This window comes from Amblyraja radiata, chromosome 5 (assembly GCF_010909765.2).
Source record: "Amblyraja radiata isolate CabotCenter1 chromosome 5, sAmbRad1.1.pri, whole genome shotgun sequence".
Classification (NCBI taxonomy): domain Eukaryota; kingdom Metazoa; phylum Chordata; class Chondrichthyes; order Rajiformes; family Rajidae; genus Amblyraja; species Amblyraja radiata.
Genome location: NC_045960.1, coordinates 69,092,195 through 69,107,629, shown reverse-complemented (window position 1 = coordinate 69,107,629; position 15,435 = coordinate 69,092,195). Strand labels below are relative to the sequence as shown.

General features: G+C 40.9%; 1 long non-coding RNA gene across 1 annotated transcript; it reads right to left on the bottom strand.

The window, feature by feature from the left end:
* Nucleotides 1–1,914: 1,914 nt before the first annotated feature.
* LOC116972843 lies at nucleotides 1,915–10,176 on the bottom strand. The gene is made up of 3 exons (XR_004411915.1): nucleotides 10,011–10,176; nucleotides 7,246–7,345; nucleotides 1,915–3,325 (listed from the first exon to the last, which is right to left on the bottom strand). It is a non-coding gene; the product is annotated as an uncharacterized LOC116972843 (long non-coding RNA).
* Nucleotides 10,177–15,435: the final 5,259 nt, after the last annotated feature.

The window sequence follows — 15,435 nt, the reverse complement described above, 5'->3', positions numbered from 1 at the left end:
GACCTTAGGGATTTGCTATTCAATTGTTTTCTTACTTCTCCTCCCCGCATTATAAAGGTAATCACATCCAAAACTCTGCTACTTGGTGCCCAGTTCTGTTCACCAGTCATTCATCCGTGTGTGTTTCAAGAATTTTAATTTTGTAATTCCCATTCCCCCATCCAAATCCCTTCACAATCCTGCGAGAGCACTAAAGCTTTTTGCCTCTGACTATTACACATCCTCCACTCCCCTTACACCCCACCATTAGTATTCAGCCAATAGTTTTAGGCAGTTTTAATCCTAAACTTCTTTTTCCTTCAAAAGCCACATTGTGTTCAGTTCCGGGCACCATGTTCTAGAAAATATGTTGTCAAGTTGGAAAGGGTACAAGGAAGATTTATGAGGATGTTGTCAGGACTCGAGGGTCTGAGCTGGGTTGAGTAGGCTGGGAACTATTCCTTTGAGCACAGGATGATGAGGGGTTATCCTATGGAGCTCTATACATTCATGAGATGAATAGATCGGGTAGACTCACAGGGTCTCTTGCCTGGAGAAGGGGAATAGATTTAATAGGAATCTGAGGGATAACTTTTTCACACAAAGGGTGGTGGGTGTGTGGAACGAGCTGCCAGAGGAGGTAGATGAGGCAGGGACTATTGCAACGTTTAAGAAACAATTAGACAGAATCATGGATAGGATAGATTTAGAGTGATATGGGCCAAATGCAAGCAAGTGGGACAAGTGTAGATGGTCACTGGTGTTCGGTGTGTACAAGTTGGGCCAAAGGGCCTGTTTCCATGCTGTATGACTATCTATGACGTTATATCTAGATCCCTTTTTTTTGACTGATGCTGTATTCACACCTCTTAATACCTCCATTTTGTTGGTAATATTTTTTTAATCTGATATGCCATTGTGGCATGCCTTAAAAAGTTTATTTCCACTCATGGCACTGCATGAATGTAAGCCGCCACTGCTATTTTGTGGATTGTTGTGAAGAAGCACGCATAAGGATTGCAAGCACTCAATTTGTGGCCTAAATTCCTGGTATGCACTCCTGCCATGGGAAGCTCTATGTTGGGAGCTCTAAATCATAAAGTAGCCACAGAGATAACAATTTTCACTTGTGAACTATCTGAATAATCTCATTGGAAAAACACAGACTACATTTTTTTCCCACTGCAAAATGTGAACATATATAATGATGGCTGATGCGGAAGAAGTTTGAAGTTCTCAATTATTAAAACTTAGGTCCTTGAAATAGGACATCGGACTGAGGCCCATGGGATTATTTAAACAAGAGCTGTTCTCCACATGTTCTAGCCAAGGGGGCTCACTCAACAAATATAACTATAAACGGGAAAATTGGACGTGATCCAATCCTCTGAAAGTGGCTACCAGTTATTCCAAGTCACAATGATCATTGGCATTTCAGCATTCATTTTATGTGATATGCTTTCAGCCATATGAGTGAAATGTATTTAAGGCATTATATAAATGCAAACCTTTTACATTGCTGACAATGACAAATTACATTTATTTAACAGACTTAACAGTATTCCTAAAGTAATCTATTTTACTTTGCATATTTATCTAACCTCACATTCAATTAAATGGGAATCATTGAGCTAGATGAAACATTCATAAGTGTCATTATTTACAGTATATAACCCCTTTAATGGAGCGCTTCATTAGTACCTAAGAAAACCCTGGAAACTGTGTTTCAGTAAAATGACATGTAATAGATGAGACTCAATGCATAAATATAATTTTATTAACTTGAACATAATTGCAGTGGAAGCCTAGAACCTTTATGTTTGTTTCAGAATGAATCACTTTCCAAAATGTCATTGTGCCTATTTTAATTTCTACCTATACGATGCCCTGGCAAGAAATACATTTAAAAATATAAATAACAGAAAATAAATCATGTTTTTGTGTACGTTTTTATTTACCCTGAGACGTCAAGGAGGGTCGCCATGCAAACTTGTACTTTAATTACTTGGAACACACATGTACTTATAATTACGTAGATCTACTTTATTTCATTTCAGTACTGGCCTTTTAAAATGGCCTGGGGAGTCAATTTTCCAAGAGCCACCTACACTTCTTAGTCCCCAGCATGACAAATCCAAAAATAGCTTTATTTTTCCAGCCCTGACTTGCTTTGGCCCAAACTATACACTTGATATACTGGTTGCATTCAGCAAGACAGGTTGCCTACAACCTTGTCATGCTTAACAATAATTAATCTGGATTATATAATGAGGACTGTGCTGTTATTACTCAGTATCAGGAACACCGTCAGTCATACGGTTGAAATGTCCACGTTATAAACCGAGACAGCTGATGACATATTAGCAGTATATCCACTTCCATTTGCAGAAGTTTTATGCATCAAATTTTTTATTCCAATACACATCACAGATACCTTAAAGCACGAAATTATTTGGGATATTGTCCAATAAAAATAACTGAACTATTAACGTTAATTAGGAAAATAATTGCAATTGTTAAGCCTGCCTTCCTTTTTTGACAGCAAATCTGATGCACACACAAGAGAAATGAAGCAGACCAGCAATTATATGATTTTACATTCCATCTCAATGTTTCCAAGCATTGTTTGAGTTTTAATACCAACAGGGTGTTATCAGAGATATCACTGTGGAACTAAAAATAGATTGTAGCGACAGATCCAGAGATGCAGCTTCTTTCATTAACATGATTAAAACTGACATATTTATGGTTTTCCCAGTAATTTTGGTAATCATTATGGGTTAAATTGGAATTTTTATTTTGCCCTCTCTTTTTGGGTTGTAAAGATACTTATCGGGTGAGTTGGTTGCGGTGGCAGCTTGCGTTGCTTTGTTTTAAAGAGAAGGTCTGGTTAGATGAGCATGTGAAACTTACTTCTAAGTGTTATGCACTTTTCCTTTCTCCCCATTATCTCCGTGTTGTGCTGTAGAAGTGGATATTGGGGGCATGTTTTAAGATTTCCTTTAATTTACAGCAGCTGAAATAAATATTCCTGCTGTCAGTTATGGTCTGGAAGGGACAAAATTGATCACAGGCTAAATTCCTTAAATGTGTTCACCTCTGGGTGGTCCAACACCCCAGAGGTTTTGTGTACTGCTTCATATGGAATGTATTCACTGCAACACATTTCTACTAATTCCATTCTCGTCTTGGATAGGTTGTTTTGTGATGGCACAGAACTTTGTTTGCTTCCTACATTGTTTCCACCCACGTGCATCATTGTTGGATCCACTCTGGTCGGCTCAACTGATTGTTCAGCAGATCACGAAGATATCTTGGACTGAGAGATATTGGCAGGGACAAAGTCCTGTGTGGAAACATTAAGACATTTTCTCGTATAACGTAAGTGTGAATTTTAAGTTTCAGGGCTGGTCATTTCTGAAATAGCTGGGGGACTTTTTTATGGCCTCAAAATTCCTCGGCTTGCGATCTCAGCACAATTCTGATGGTTACACTGAGATCATGTCTGTCGATTCCCACCCACACTGACCCCTCCAGCGTTTACATTGTCCAGGAAAGCCGACTTTATTTGCATGGAACAGGCAGACATTTCCATCATGCCAGTACTTCTGGCAATTCCAGTGACTAATCTTGCTGTTAAATGAGGGTAAGGAGGGTCACCCACAGCATGTCTCGTTCAACTTATATTATCCTGTTATATTGGATTAGATGCGTTAACCATTTTAAATAGAGGGTAATCAGCCTACGTGCACATTTTGTAGGAGAAAATAGTTGCGAGACAATGGTATTCAGGGAACATTAGTGAGGGTCCCGAACAAAGGAAAATGGTGAGATAGCTGACTCAGGTGTTAAGAAGCTGACCTGGTTGTACAACCCACTTATCAATTGTCTCATAATGGGGCAAAGATAGGGACTTTGTTGTAGTGATCACCCAGTGTAAATGGGGATCCACAATCTCTCTCTGGACCCCGTCCAATTCTTACTGAAAACAAGGGGTGTGACCAATGATATATTGCGTTTCGATCTTTGTCTTTGGCTGTTGAAGGCTGCGCTGAAATAAACAAAAAGCTGAGCCAAAGGAAGACTAATTCTAGAGTCTGTGTAGTAACACAGTGATTTAATTGAAAATAATCAGATATATGTTTCAGGCAATACGTACAGCAACAAGAAAATGTACGAAAAACACATCATTATCTTAAAAGTTCGTCAGAATTGAGAGCAAAATAACCCCTTCTTTTGTACAGGTTAGGACATGTGGAGATGGTGAACTAAATAACATCTCTGCTTTTTTACAAAACACAAAATGATGGAGTAATTCAACGGGGTAAGGCAGCATTTGTAGAGGGAATAGACAGGCGACATTTCAGATTGGGACCCTTCTACAGACTGATCGTAGTAGCAGGGAGAAAGCTGGAAAAGAGGTGGGGCTGGGACAAAGTCTGGCAAGTGATATGCAGATACAGATGAGAGAGATTTACTCAAGATTCCAGTTTCTGCAGGTCATGGTGTCTCTGTTTACACCAGGCAAAAAGGTGAGTCTCCTTAAAAGTAAGTGAACACATACACTCCACACTGGCAACAAATCCTTAAGAAGTGGCGAGATCCCTTCTTCTATCTTAAATGGTTTCCTACCTAAAAACACCTTCAAATAAGTAGCATGTCAAATATATTTACTTTGTTTCTGTGGGATGAGACACATTGTGGAGTCAATGATTAATGAGAGAAATTGAGACGCATTCAGGAACCTCTATTTGTCTCTGTTTCAAGTCCTGTCCGAACAACATTGATCTAAACCATAAACAGTTCATATTTTAACATCGATTTCTAGATCCTTAAATTGCTGAGGACCTAAACTCTTCTTTGTTAGGCCTTGATTTAGTCAGTTAATTAAGTTAAAAGGTGTTTGTTACATAAACAAACTTGATTGGTGGCTACAACTAGATCATAAGGTGAATCGCAAACACCTGATTACATAGTTGCATTGGATGAGTGTCGAATTGGATGATATCTCTAATCAGGTCATTCGGTCCACCGAGTCAGCACCGACCAGCAATCCCCGCGCAGTAACACTATCCTACACACACCAGGGACAATTTACATTTATACCAAGATAATTAACCTACAAACCTGTACATCTTTGGAGTGTGGGAGGAAACCGAAAATCTCGGAGAAAACCCACATAGGTCAAGGGGAGAAACTCTGTACAGACAAGCATCTGTAGTCAGGATAGAACCAGAGTCTCTGGAGCTGTAAGACAGCAACTATACCCCTGCGCCACTGTGCCATCCTGTATATGCATATCCAAATACTTTTCAGTCAGTGTGGATTTTTCCTTCTATTATTTATACTGCCAATTAATTTAAGATCCCAAACATCCTTTTGATGTAAACATTTCTCTTTATCTCCCCTCTGATCCTTCTGACAAGGCTTACACTAGGCAGAAAGGTGAGTCGCCTTAAAAATAAACGAAGAAGTATATTCCAAATGCTTTTTAAACATTCTTGCTGACCAGGTCTATTTGCATCACTTCAGCTGTGACCTAACTGACGTTTTATTTAGTTTCAGCATAATTTCCTTGCTCTTTACTATCCAATGAGTCAATAAAGGTTGAAACGGCAAAAAAAAGTAAGTGTAATCACACTACTGAGGCACAGGTGCATGTATAGGAAAGACTTAGAGTAAAATGGGCCAAACACAGACAGGTGGGACCAGCGTAGATGGGGCATCTTGGCCAGCATTGGCAATTTCGGCCAAATGGCCTGTTTCGTCTCTGTACATATCTATGACTCTCTGACACAGGTACAGGTCCTTAGATCCATAATGTCCGCACTGAATGTAATGCCAAGTTGAACTAATCTCTGCTGTTTACACGTGATCCTTATTCCCCCATTATCTTGCATGTCCATGTGTCTTTCTAACGCCTATTAAATACAATTATAATATCTGCCTCCACCAACATCCCTGGCAGCGGGTTCCAGGCACCTACCTCCCTCGATGTACATCCCTCGATGTAAAAAAAACCTGACAATGGTAAGGGGTTTCAGGCATCTTTATTAACTGGGATGAGTGCAAACATTTTTAAGTGTGTTTTTTTTTTAAATGGCTTATTTGGAACTTTTGATCCATAGCGCAGCACGGTTCTGTACTTAGTTCTGGAGTATGAATCAGGACAGCAGGTGGGAGATTCAGTTGGATCGCACTTTGGTGGTTGTGACCATTATTTACTTGGATTTGGCACTGCCGTGGAAAAGGACAAAAATAGACAAGGATTAAAAATTCTCAGTCGGATAAAGGTCAATTTTACTGAGTGGAGACGCGATTTAATAATCGTGGAGCAGAACACAGCTGCAGGACGACAAGTCGTAGTGGTGGGTGGCATTCAGGAGAAATTAGCGTGGGCTCTGAGCATATATGTTTCCAAAAGGAAACAACGGTGGGACCCCTAAATGTGGAATCATTTCACTGTCAGGGAACAAACGGTATATCAAGGATAAAAGCTGCAGTGTACAAGACAAGGGATAAAGACTTTTGTCAGATATGGAGAAAACATTAAGAGTAAAAACCAATGGGGGGTGAAAGTCATATGGAAATCACAGCCAGAGATTTACAATATAGAAATGGCACTCAAAGGGTAACAAACAGACGACATGAGAAAGTACAGGCAAGAAAAATTAAAAGATGTATTGGAAACATATAGAAAGCAAAGAAAGATAAGGCTTTCTCAGGGAACACATAGATAACCAAAGATACCAAGTGCTGGGGAATCTCTGGAGAACATGCTGGAGTAATTCAGCGGGTCAGGCAGCATCGCTGGAGAACATGCATAGGTGATGTTCGGGTTGGGATCCTTTTTCAGACTGAAGAAGAGTCCCAACCTGAAATGTCATCTATACATATTCTCCATGGATGCTACCTGACCCGCTGAGATGCTCCAGCACTTTGTGCCCTTTTTAGTAAACCAGCATCTGCAGTTCCTTGTTTCCTCACTGATAACCTATGTGTGGAGGTGGAAGATCTGTGTGTAATTCCAAATAGTTAAGACTGCAGTGATTAAGTTACTGAATCTGTATCCAGAAGCTTAGACTAATAATCCATGATTATTAGTTTGACCCCCACTGCGGCAGGTGGGGAATTGAAATTCAAGTACGTAAATAAACTTGAAATAAAGACCTAATATCAGTCGAGGTGGTCATGAAAATTTTAGAATGCCATAAAATCTATTTGCTTCATTGATGTCCTTCAAGGAAAGAAATAGGCTATCCTTACCTTGTCTGGCCTGCATGTCACTCTAGACCTTACATGACGTTTAAAGGGGCAGCTAAGAGATGAAGCAATAAATTGTAACCATGCCAGCAACATCTGCATCCTGTGAAAAAATAAAAAAAACAAGTCTGTTTTTACAGGCTTCGTAATTGAGAGCAGGACCGAATAAACATACCAAAAGGAGCAATATTAAGAGTTTTGGAATATTTGAAATTGGATAAATCACCAGACATTTTTGCATTGTATTGTTGGCTGTTCCCCCGCATGACCATTGTTGCCTTGCTGAGCAAAGCAAGGCTTAGATATTCTAATGAACCCCAGGCAATGCTGTCAGGAGTTTAGACTTTTAGTTTTAGAGATACAGTGTGGAAACAGGCCCTTTGGCCCACCGAGTGCACACTGAAAAGTGACCACCCGTTCACTGGTTCTACCCTACACATTAGGGTCAATTTACAGAATCTGATTTACCTACAAATCTGCACATCTTTGGAATGTGGGAGGAAACCAGAGCACCCGAGGAAAGCCATGTGATACAGGGAGAATGTACAAATTCCATATAGGCATTACCCGTAGTCAGGATCGAACCCACGCCTCTGGTGCTGTCAGGCAGCAACACTACAGCTGCATCACTGTGCCACCCTACCTGTGGTAGGGTCATCGATGGCAAAAGCATCAAGGAAAGATTGCCCTGAAACATCCTCAGATGTGGAGCTGGAGGAAACAGTCTGTGGCCCCAATATCATTGACTAGGAACAAGTCCCATTTGTCGTGCTCCTCCAAGCCATTAAATGTGGATGTTATTTGCTGAGATGGTGAGCAGCAAGTTACTACAGTAAGGTCAACGTGTGGAGGCTTTCCTCATACCGTAAAAGACCTCTGGTATGGGAGGATCGATGGCATTTGTCGAGCTGTGATACCTGGAGGCTTCCATGCCGAAAACTTTCCCCTTATTTACGGTAGGTGGCAAAAGTATTAAAAGGAAAGTTGATGGGCACTCGTGAAAGAATAGGTTTGGGAAAGAATAAGAAGAATGGGAAAAAGGTCTGATGGGAGTGCTTAGCTTGGGGTCAGCATAGGGTTTTGAGATTTTGATTTTAAAAATCAAGTCTGCAATTTATCCCATCAGATAAAGCATAAAAATAAGTTTAATTTGACACCTAATTCACTTTCATATCTCAAGTATTTAAAAAGTTATGGCCATTTTCATACTCGGAAATGAGCATCTTGTTCCCTATTGATTTTCTATGGATATAACAAAAAAGCTGTGATCGTGAACAGTCAAAAGCCCATAACTTTCTTAAAAATTAAGAGAACTGAATGAAATTTTCAGTTATCATAGATTGAAGCATTCTGAAACAAATATAAAATAATCTTACTTGGATGACCTGAAATTAAAGCATATAATTAGTTAGTTACCTAATTGTAGCTAATTTCAGACTTCAATTACTAGATCTATACATCTATCCATTTCTTAATAAATGATTAACATTTTTAAATAGCCTAAATGTCCAAATAATATTCACAAATAATTCACAATAAAACATGATTTTAAAATCTCATTTACATTAATTTATAGGCCAAATGGAAGGAATTCAGTGTTCAATTGCTGTAAATAAATGCCCATTTTAAATCAGCTTTCCAGTGGGTCCCTGTGGAACGCGCTGGTTTAGAAAGTTCACATTGCGGTAGATTTGTGCCCCCAAATGCCCAGAAAAATACTGCGGGATATAATGGGCCCTAAATGAGCTACTCGCAATATTAAACTTTGTATAAAGGGATCTTTAGTAGCCCTTTTTAATGTAAAAATATACAGCCTAACTTCAATTGTTTGCTTTATGAGACCCTGCGGTTGCTGGTGGTCGCGGGTTTAGAGATTGATTTTTAAACTACTATAACTATTATACGAGGCCTTTAAAACTAATAATAGCTTTTGCGACGGGGTCTTCCAGCGATTTTTCGTTAATAATTAACTAGGCTGAACATCTTCGATTTGAACAGCCTAGAGAAAATCGCGTTTTAAACCCGCCCCCCTCTAAACGGCGCCAAAATCGCGCACACCCGCAGCGACAGATTTTCAGCGACGCTTCAGGTAGGCTTTGCAACATACCTACTTTAAGGGTCTGAAAGTTGCACATGATGCCCAAAATGAGGGATACATCACACTGCTGAAAAGGGGAACAGAGGGAATACTCAAATGCAATATTCTTCTATTGTAAAACTGGCACAAAGCAGCTTTAGTTTACTTTAGTTTGGAGATACAGCGTGGATACAGGCTCTTTACCCATTCACACAATCTCTTTGTTATCTCACTTTCTCATCCACACCTTGTGCACAAGGGAAAACTTACACTGACCAATTAAACTACAATCCCCCGCTTCTTTAGTATGTGGGAGGAAACCAGAGCACCCGGAGGAACCCCACTCGATCACAGGGAAAGTGTGCAAACTCCACACAGACATCACCCAAGGTCAGGATTGAACCTGGGTCTCTGGCACTGTGAGGTAGCAGCTTAACCAGCTGCACCACTGTGCCACCAACTGACTTTGGCACAAGTTTCCTTCAAACTTTTCTGCATGTAAAATGTTTAGTCTTATACTAGGCCAGCATGCCTTAATTGCACAATTATGTGGTAAATGTACACATGAAATCTGCCATATTCAAAATAATTGTATTGAAATTATGTTTTCGATTCTGAGATATCAATCTAAGCATGTTGCCGTTTAACCTTTACATAATCAATAGACTTAATATTGTACGTTGCATCATACCTTACTATTTCAACCACATAATTTCATGTGTTCTCAGAAGCCAATTGTACCACTCATTTCTGGTGTTGGATTACGTAGTGTCACAAACCTCGATATGAGAAAGGAATCTTTCCTTTGCTCTGCAACCACAAAATGGCAAAGTATAAGCATGTGTGCATCACTTTTCTCTCTCTGCACTGAGCTCATGCGGCTAAAGAAAATCTGGCAGCTGTGAGGTAGAGATCGAGCTTTGGTTTAATCCTGTTTTAAGTTTCTTCATGATAGCAGTCACTGGGGAGGCCAGCTATGAAACAGGAACGAGAACAGATGGTATTTTTGACAGAGTATGATTCTCCCTTGCTCACCACAGTCCACATTCCGTTAGGATGCTAAACTTCCTTCAAGTGAACTGGATACGGAGTGCAAATGAATGATAGAAAAAATCATTTTCCAACGAACAGGCTAGATAAGAGAACAAAATTACAAGACATATCTTCTGTGACAAATCACTTTGGTATTATAGAATTATGGTAAAGGGAGAAATTCCACTGATTATTATTTCTTACAAATTGTTCAAAATCCAAGTAAAATCCGTTCTTATCAAATTAAGACTGGAGATCCCACGGCCTGAACATGCACTATATTGAACACTCAACATATGTTTTCCTTGCTATGGTTAATCTGGTTTAAATCTTCAGGATTACCAAAATAACAAACCAGCGTTGCATGTTAAATATAGTAAAAGTTTCATCAGATGCATTTCTGTCTGAATCAGGCCCCTATATTACTTGCACTCGTACTATTTTTGTGTCATTGAAGATTTTGCTTTCAATATCATTGACCGCATTTTCTTAGCTTGTGGAAACCCATTTTAATTAGAACCAATTGCTCTGCCCTTAACTGAAAAATATATTGTTTAAATTAATATTTTGATAATTGACAGGGTTGTATAAATTGTAAGATTAAATTAAATGAGACATCTGTTTCAGTTTGCTTAAATAAATAATTGATGATGCTCTCAGGGTGGGGTATAGAAAAAATGTCCCTCATGTCTTCTGCCGATTGGAAATCTTTCAGCGTTTCATCGTTGTTGTGAGATTTAAATCCTAGATCTTGCTGCTCCACTCCCTGTGGGAGTTCACTCACCAGGACTGCTACAGTTCAAGAAGATGGTTCATCACCACCTCCTCAAGGGCCATTAAGGATGGGTGGTAGACACTGGCCTTGCCAACAACCTGGGTCTGCCGCAGATCCTGAAAACGAACTAACAAATAATAAGTGCATTAACTTAAATAAAACTCATATCAAAACTCTGGCCTTCAGAAAACTGGGATTAGTTTAAAATAAATGTTGCAGCAGTAAGGAACTAAAAAAGAACAATTAGGTACAAACCTAGAGATAAGGAACTGCTGATGCTGGTTTACAAGATAGACACAAAGTGCTAGAGTAACTCAATGGGTCAGGCAGTATCTCTAGAGGACATCTCTGGAGAGTCTGAAAAAGAGTCTAGACCCAAAACGTAATTTATCTAAGTTCTCCAGAAATGCTGCCTCATCTGCTGAATTACTCCACCACATCGTGTTTTTTTTTGTAAACACAATCTGCTGTTCCTTGTTTCGACATGAACTTGCTGTTGTTACCCAGCAGAGTTTCTGGAATTTGTTCCCAGAATTTGTTCCAGATTAGACCATCCAAGGTCTGTGCTTCCATTTATTTTTATGGTTGTTTTATGGCACTTGGTGCCTTTTTTTGGTAAGACCCAGATTTTGCTCCTGTGTTCAGGGAGTAAATCAAGGTGCACAGGGGTTCAGTTTTGATCTACTGCACCCTGTGTCCTTATGATGGCTGAGAAACCATTGTCTAAAGGTTGTTTGAGGTCCCATGTTGTGTATGTGAGTTGATACCTTTACACCTTTATAATGCCTATATTATGATCACTCACAGTGATAACAATGGTCTGGTCAACTGTACTCCTAAACTGCTCCGCATTGCACTGAGCCCACTTCATCTACTGACCAAAAGTCCTTCCTCGGAATTGCATTTATGATTAACAAATCAAGAGAAACTAGAATGTGGCACACCAGCGCATCGGTAGAGTTGCTGCCTTACAGCGCCAGAGATCCGGGTTCAATCCTGACTACGTGTGCTGACTGTATGGAGTTTGTACGTTCTCCCCGTGACCTGCGTGGGCTTTCACTGGGAGCTCCGGTTTCCTCCCACACTCCACAGACGTACAGGTTAGTCGGTTAATTGGATTGGAAAAATTGTAAATTGTAGGATAGTGTTAGTGTGTTGGGATCACTGGTTGGCGTGGACTCGGTGGGCCGAAGTGCCAGTTTCTGCGCTGTATCTCTAAGTTAAACTAAACTAAAGAGTTATGTCTGTTACACTGCATCGTAGTCACCCAACCTGTAAACACACTCATTTCCATCCCAACCCCATTCCAATGTCTTGGGATTTGGTTCTGACAATGAAACTAGGGTCTTGGCATTTGTGAGCAGAGATCATGGGTCTTTAGCTTGAGGACATTTTTCTACATTTTGAAGGTGTTGCATACATGAATGCATTTGGTCTAAACCATTAGTTCGGTGCTTAACTGCTATTAAAATTGGGAAGTAAAACCACAGTGTTTCACTACCAGAAATATATAGTGGAAAAATCAAAAAAAGACCCGGCTATTCCCTGAGAACAAAGGTGCCTTGCAACTTAAGTAAATTTAAAAAAAACACATTGCCAGAGCCAATTTTGTGTGATAATGTCCATATACAGCATAGAACAGTACAGAGCATGAACAGGCCCTTCAGCCCACAATGTCTGTGCCAAACATAATGCCTAGATAAACTAATCTTATCTGCTTGCACAGGATTCATAACCCTCCATTCCTTGTATATCCCTATGCCTATCCAAAAGCCTCTGAAACATGTGATTCTGTTTACCTAAATACACTCACAGGTAATCAACACAGATATTGAATTAGAGGACACATCCGTTAGGCTATCAGACCTATCAGTCAAACTCTGTCTTTTACACTTTAAATTTTGGAGATACAGCATGGAAACTGGCCCTTCGGCCCACCGAGTCCGAACGACCAGTGACCACCCGTGCACTAGCAGTATCCTATACAGCAGGGACAATTTACAAATGTACAGAAACAAATTAACCTACAAACTTGTGTGAAAGGAAACTGGAGCACACGGAGAAAATCCACGTGGTCACAGAGAGAACGTACAAACTCCATACACACAGCATCCATAGTCAGGATTGAACACGGGTCTCTGGCAAACTCCAAGACAGCAACTCTACCGCTACGCCCTGTCATGCAATAACAAGGAACTGTAGACACTCATTTAGACCCAAGAAGGACACAATATGCTGGAGTAACTCAGCGGGTCAGGCAGAATCTCTGGAGAACATGGATAGATGACGTTTTGGGTTGGGGCTCTTCTTCATACATTGCACAGGGTGGGGGCTGAACGAAAGCTGGATAAGAGGAGGGGCAGGACAGAGCATGGCTGTTAATATGTGCACACAGGCAAGGTTTTTTTGATAGGCAGATTGGTAGAGCAGGAAGGGGATGCGGGGGGCGGGGGTGTGGTCTTGGAAGATAAAAGGGATAGGGAATTTGTGAGTTAGTTCCCTAAAACCGGATAATTTAAAATTCATACCATTAGTTTATAAGCTACCAAAGCGGAATGAGGTGCTATTCATCTGTTGTCTTATTGTCAAAAGGGGCAGAACCATGATGCATGGGATACAGATCTAAGTTGGCAATTCTTATTCAGCCTTGCAAAGTGAAATCATCGTAACCCACCACTCACAGAGCCAAGTTTACAGGAGAAAGTGGGGAGGGACAGGATATTTATCACACTTGTGGTTTGGCAGCCCTTAGACTGATGGACAGCAGGAACTCAGTCGTAGCAGGTTACAATCAGGCTAGAACATGATGGTGCTGGGGCTGGAGGAAACAACAGTTAATGGTGCAATAGTTGATCCTAACCAAGCAAGTGCCTTAGATGTTAGAGTTTAGAGTTTAGATATACAGTGCAGAAATAGGTCCATCTGCCCACCGCGTCTGCACCGACTAGTGATCCCCACACATTAACACTATCCTACACTAGGGAAAATTTACATTTATACCGAGTCAATTAATTACAAACCTGTACCTTTGGAGTGTGGGAGGAAACTGAAGATCTCGGAGAAAACCCACGCAGATCACGGGGAGAACATACGAACTACGTACAGACAGCATCCGTAGTTAAGATCGAACCTGGGTGTCTTGCATTGTAATGCCCGTCCCACTTAGGAAACCTGAACGGAAACCTCTGGAGACGTTGCGCCCCACCCAAGGTTTCCGTGCGGTTCCCGGAGGTTGCAGGTGGTTGGCGGAGATTGCAGGTAGTGGAAGCAGGTTGGGAGACTGACAAAAACCTCCGGGAAACGCACGGAAACCTTGGGTGGGGCACAAAGTCTCTAGAGGTTTCCGTTCAGGTTTCCTAAGTGGGACAGGGTCATAAGGCAGCAGCTCTACCACTGCACCACCATGCCCCCCTAGGTGGTGCTCCTAGTGGTGCTCTGGTTTCCTCTCACTCTCCAAAGACGTGCAGGTTTGCAAGTTAATTGGCCTCTGCCAAATTGTTTCTTTTCAAAGAAAGATATGTTATATGTTCAAAAGATTTTGTAATGGCTTCCCTACATATGAATTCTGAAGTGACAGCCATGAAAGCACACCAACGCCTTTACTTCATTAGGAGAATTAAGGAATCAGCATGTCTCCAGTGACTTTTACAAACCTTTACAAATGCACCAGAGACAGCATACTACCAGGCTGCACCCCAGCTTGGTTTGAGAACAGCTCAGCCCAAGACCGCAAGAAATTGCACAGAGTTGTAAATGTAGCCCAGTTCATCACACAGGCCAGACTCCCACCATTGACCCCATCTGCACTTCACACGGTCTCGGAAAAGCAGCCAACATAATCAAAGGTAGACACAAAGTGTTGGAGCAAGTTAACAGCAGGGCAGGCAGCATCTCTGGAGAAAAAGGATGGGTGACATTTTGGGTCCAAAACCCTTCTTCAGATTCAAAGACAAGTCCCATCCTGGGCATTCCTTCTTCTCCCTGATCCCATCCAAATGAATGTAAGAAGCTTGAAAGTGAGCACCACCAGACGCAGGAACAGCTTCCTCCCCTTTGTTATCAGCGTTACATAGAAACATAGAAACATAGAAAATAGGTGCAGGAGGAGGCCATTCGGCCCTTCAAGCCATTCATTGTGATCATGGCTGATCGTCCCCTATCAATAACCCATGCCTGCCTTCTCCCCATATCCCTCGACTCCACTAGCCCCTAGAGCTCTATCTAACTCTCTCTTAAATATATCCAGTGATTTGGCCTCCACTGCCCTCTGTGGCAGGGAATTCCATAAATTCACAATTCTCTGGGTGAA